Source organism: Limulus polyphemus, unplaced genomic scaffold, assembly GCF_000517525.1.
Source record: "Limulus polyphemus unplaced genomic scaffold, Limulus_polyphemus-2.1.2 Scaffold1764, whole genome shotgun sequence".
In the NCBI taxonomy this organism is placed as follows: domain Eukaryota; kingdom Metazoa; phylum Arthropoda; class Merostomata; order Xiphosura; family Limulidae; genus Limulus; species Limulus polyphemus.
The window spans coordinates 25,823-31,438 of record NW_013667374.1 but is presented as its reverse complement, the minus strand read 5'-3'; positions in this window follow the sequence as shown (position 1 = coordinate 31,438).

Sequence of the window (5,616 nt, the reverse complement as noted above, 5' to 3'; positions counted from 1 at the left end):
ATATCACAAATAACATCCATAATATTTTTGAGTAAAATTATAAAATATCACAAATAACATCCATAGTATTTTTGATTAAAATTATAAAATATCACAAATAACATCCATAATATTTTTGAGTAAAATTATAAAATAACAAAAACAACAGCATCAATTCTTGGAGCGTCTATGGACATCGTCAAGTTTCAACATAAGTGCATAATGTTAACATACAAAGGAAATGTTAAACAGGTTATTTTGACATGCATGTTTAATGTTGATTGAGAACACAAAGAGGATGATTATTTCAGCGGCATGTCTGAACAGGATGTAGCAATCGACCATTTTGGGAGGAAATCAAACCCTGCTCAGACTCAAGCCCAACGTTAAAACAAGAATAGATTGATTATTCCAGCGGTGTGTATGAACAGGATGTCAAATTAACCATTTTGAGGTGAAATCACACCGTGCTGTCATCGAGGCTCAATAATTCGTCACAAATTTCTCAAAGATATTAGCTTATGAATGTTAAAGATTTGGATTCTAGAATATATCTACACAAACAAGGGCAATTTGACATCTTGTGCTAGATATGAACTCCGAACTTCTCGGTGTGAGGGTGTTAAGATCCAGGTGTAAAAACGGTTAATAAAGCTAAAATAAATTTTGGAAAAGTATTCGAACTCCGAACTTCGAGGAGTTTTGGTATTAAGCTATTACTGTAAAAACAGTTAACTAAACTAAAATTACTTCTCAAAAATGTGTTTCAACTTCGAACTTCGAGGAGTCTGGATGTTAAGCCATTGGTGTAAACTGGTTAACAAAACTAAAGTTATTTCTTGGAAACATGTTTGGACTCAAACTTCGAGGAGTTTGGATGTTAAGCCATTGGTGTAAACTGGTTAACAAAACTAAAGTTATTTCTTGGAAACATGTTTGGACTCAAACTTCGAGGAGTTTGGATGTTAACTTATTGGCGTAAAAACAATTAACAAAACTAAATGTATTTCTTGGAAATGAGATGACACAAGCATAAGGAAGTCACAATTAGAGTTAGAGTCTTTCCTGTATCTAGGGGGGGGGGGTCCTGTGTTTTAAATACAACCTAAAAACAAACAAAAATGGCTCCAATGTTGAAAATACAAATCTATAGTGTTGAAACTACAGAATGGAAAGGTATCGCAGTATGAGAGGTATTTGTGGAAGTAGGATTCAAACCACAAGTGGTATAGAATGTGGGCCAGATTTAATCTCTATTTACAATCTCACGTAGGTGTTGGAATAGGAGGGCCAGGGTCCCTATCTCTTACACGGGGAAGGGGAGGACAACACCACCTTCACACTTTCCCCCAATTAATTCCATTATCTATGAGGTTTCCACAACTTCGATTGAATTTTCAGTCCAAAAAAAAAAACAACACTCTCTATAAATATATGAAGATTTTCAAATAACTTTAATAGCTGGATGTAAGAAAGTGAAATAATAATACACATATAGAATGAGATGTAAAAAATATAATGTACGTTAATCGTTAAATTATTTATTTTCACATTAATTTAGCTTGGGTTTTATTCCTGATTTCCTTATATTCTGGGCCCCAATGCATTTAGATAGATATATAACTGCTGATATTCATATAAATATAATAGTACTGTCTGTTGTCTGTCCATGTAACCACTTAGCAGGGTTTATGGGCGTTTTTTTTTGTTTTTTTTTTTTACAATTACATATAAGGGAAGCAACTTTTCGTGTACTGAGATAACCTTTCATTAATCATGAATTTTCATAACTTCCGTCCAGGGGACCAGTACCCCAGCTAGTTGTTAATATATAAACTCCAAAGAACATTCATTGTTGCTCGATTTACCATTTATTATACGTGCGAGTTCTTAAACCACGGATTTGTTTGGTTTTTGTTTATCAGAAAAAGCTACACAATGGCCTATCTGTGCTAATATCTTTTGCATTATATGCCCTAAGATTTGCTGCTGATCTATGAGGTGGGGGAGCAAACTCTTTGAAGAAAGTGAATAGGTAAAATATGTCATTAGTCATTTGAAAGATGTCACGTTATATGGGACATTCAGTAAAAGAAGTGACTGAAAACATTTTCAGCCTACACTTATGTTGTGAAAAAGAGATAACTTTCTTGATTTTATATTCTATTATGTAGCATGTAGGGTGAAAACACTCTCGTTTCAACAGAGGGATAAATACGTTTGATATGCATTTGGACTTACTTCTAGAGAGCTGCCCCCCCCCCCCACACACACAAATAATATTTTAATTCGAGTAATTAACAATGTGGAGGCAAAAAAAACAAACAAAAAAACAATTTGGAACAAAGTGAATCCTTAGAGTTTTCCATGGAAGCAGAAAAATTCATACCACAAGGCTCCGAAACCACACTCCAACTCAATATAGAGCTAGGCTCTTATCCATAAATTGAAAGTTATAGTAAAGGAAAGAGAACCTTCCGACTCAAAACGACATTGCGGTGGAGCTGGACTTATCTACTGGAATAGTCCAGAGAAACTGGACCATGTACTGTTCAGATCCTCTGTTCCACTTTATTTCTTCTTCTTCTTCTTGTTTATGGTCTTGAAATTCTTCTCAGAAACTTGATACAAAGGATATTACGCTGTTAAGAAGTAATGGGTAATTCATGGTCAACAGATTGAGCACAGTTGACACTGAGAGAGAATGTAATTCAAATGGAAGCACGGATACTGAAATATACTGGTGCACGATTAACTTCTAATACGTGGTTATCATTTTTAGGTTAACTAAGAATGGTCTATTATTTCGTTACGACACTTGAAAGATCGTGGTTGAACTTATTATTCTAAAATTAATATGTTCCATGTCCAATCTTGACTACGCATGACTAATTCTTATCCGATAATGTCGAAAGCTTTAGTTTTTGTCATGCTCAAAGCTACTCAGTGGACTATCTGTGCTCTACCCATCGCGGGTATCGAAACCAAATTTATAACGTTGTAAGTCTTCACATTTATCACGAGCCACAATTCCTCGGCCGGGCGTCAAATAGTAGTTAGTGGATCATGGCGTCCAGTGTTCGAAGTGTGATATAACTGAACATACTCCGGTTGTGGAACGTTAATCCCATTAATCGGTTCATAGAGCCGGACAAATCCTTTGTGGAGACGACAACTACTGAATGACTGCTTTCTCTTCGATAAGTAGATCATAACTAGGGACAAATATGCCTGAACCTTAGGAGTTATTTGTTATTAGCAGCAAACTCGAATTAGTCGTGGATCATATACATAGGTAAAGTAAGATCTGAGTCGATACAGAAGATTTTTACTTGTTACTAGCAGCAAATTCGAATTAGCCATGGATCATATACATAGGTAAAGCAATATTTGAGTCAATACAGAAGATTTTTACTTGTTATTAGCAACAAATTCGAATTAGTCATGGATCATATACATAGGTAAAGCAAGATTTGAGTCAATACAGAAGATTTTTACTTGTTATTAGCAACAAATTTCGAATTAGTCATGGATCATATACATAGGTAAAATAAGATATGAGTCGATACAGAAGATTTTTACTTGTTACTAGCAGCAAATTCGAATTAGTCGTGGATCATATACATAGGTAAAGCAAGATTTGAGTCGATACAGAAGATTTTTACTTGTTATTAGCAGTAAATTCGAATTAGTCATGGATCATATACATAGGTAAAGCAAGATTTGAGTCGATACAGAAGATTTTTACTTCTTATTAGCAGCAAATTCGAATTAGTCATGAATCATATGCATAGGTAAAGCAATATTTGAGTCAATACAGAAGATGTTTACTTGTTATTAGCAGTAAATTCGAATTAGTCATGGATCATATACATAGGTAAAGAAAGATTTGCGTCGATACAGAAGATTTTTACTTGTTATTAGCAGCAAATTCGAATTAGTCATGGATCATATACATAGGTAAAGCAAGATTTGAGTCGATACATAAGGTTTTTACTTGTTATTAGCAGCAAATTTGAATTAGTCATGAACCATAAGAAAGATTTGAGTTGATATAGTCTGTTTGTTTGTAGTTAAGAGCAAAGCTACACAATGGGCTATCTTTGCTCTGCCCACCACTGGTATCGAAACCCAGTTTTTAGCGTTGTAAGTACGCAGACATACCACTGTGCCACTAGGAGGGGGGCGTTTATATTGTCACCAGAAACTTTCTAATTCGTATTCACAGTTAATGCTAATCACCAAAAGAAACGATTAAAGCTTATTTATACTGAATATCTGGGTGTAGGATTTGTCCTGTTTTATTTTTCTTCTTCTTCGCGTGGGTTCACTTCCTGAAACTGATCTACTACTTCTTAGTATAAACGAAACTCACTTGTTTCTAATCGCATTCGTTGCTGTGATTTCGATTTTCATTCTCTAATGCATAGTGCATTTTACCATATTTGAATTACTAGGACTAGAAAAAGTACAATGCTAATCCGTCTCAAATTCTAAATCTCAGATCTCGAGTTATCGATTTGTTTCTTTTTGTTTTGTTTACTTTTTGTTATTATTCAGATAATATTCGGCCTAACATATCAACTATCGAGGTTTATCATAAATTATACGTTATTCTTTTACAAAAATGCACATCTTTTATTTTATTCATCAACAAATTCATATTTATTTCTTGTATTTAAAAAAAAGTGTAGGTCCACGTTAATAGTGCCATTTATATTGTTTCTACATTACAATAACATAACATTAAAACACAATAAGAGACGTTTCGGTCCATCTAGACTGTCCTATCCAATAAATTAAACAAAAAAAAACAACAACTCAAAGCCAGCCATCATCATTCAAATATCTATCAAACTTTCCCTTAAACTCCTTTAAATTAACTGCATCCACCACATCTGAAGGTAACCCATTCCAAAGGCCAACCACCCTCTTAAAAAAAATAAAGTTGTCTTATGATGACTTCTTCCATTCCAAAATTTATTCTCGTGTCCCCTAGTCCCACAATTCTCCCCATTAAATATGAAAAAGATGATGCGTCAATACTATCAGTTCCCTTAACAGTCTTAAACTCCTTAATTATATCCCCTTTAACTCTTCTTTTCTCAAGAGAAAAAAAATTCAGAGATCTTAACCATTCCTGTTATGATAAAATTTCCACCTTCTTCTGAGCTCGTGCAAACAGTAATGAAACCCTTTACACAGCTGGGAGATGTACACACACACTCAACGCACAGGGAAGACACAGGGGCACCGGGGGGTGACAGAAAGGGAGATGGTCAGATCCATTTAATCTAAATTACAGTATTCCTTCAAGGCTTATTTTGAGCAATACTTGTTCGGATGATAACGTACACGCCAAGTGGAGTTAAACAACAATTGCTCGGGTCCTTTTACAAACCAACTAGCCTTAAACAATAGTTATAAAGATCATTTTACAAATCAGCCAGGTTAAACAACGATTATATAATTGTTCAAATCACTTTACAAACAGGTTGTATTTAAACAATAGTTTTAAAAATCATTTTACAAATCAGTCAGGTTAAACAATGATTATATAATTGTTCAAATCACTTTACAAACAGGTTGTATTTAAACAATAGTTTTAAAAATCATTTTACAAATCAGTCAGGTTAA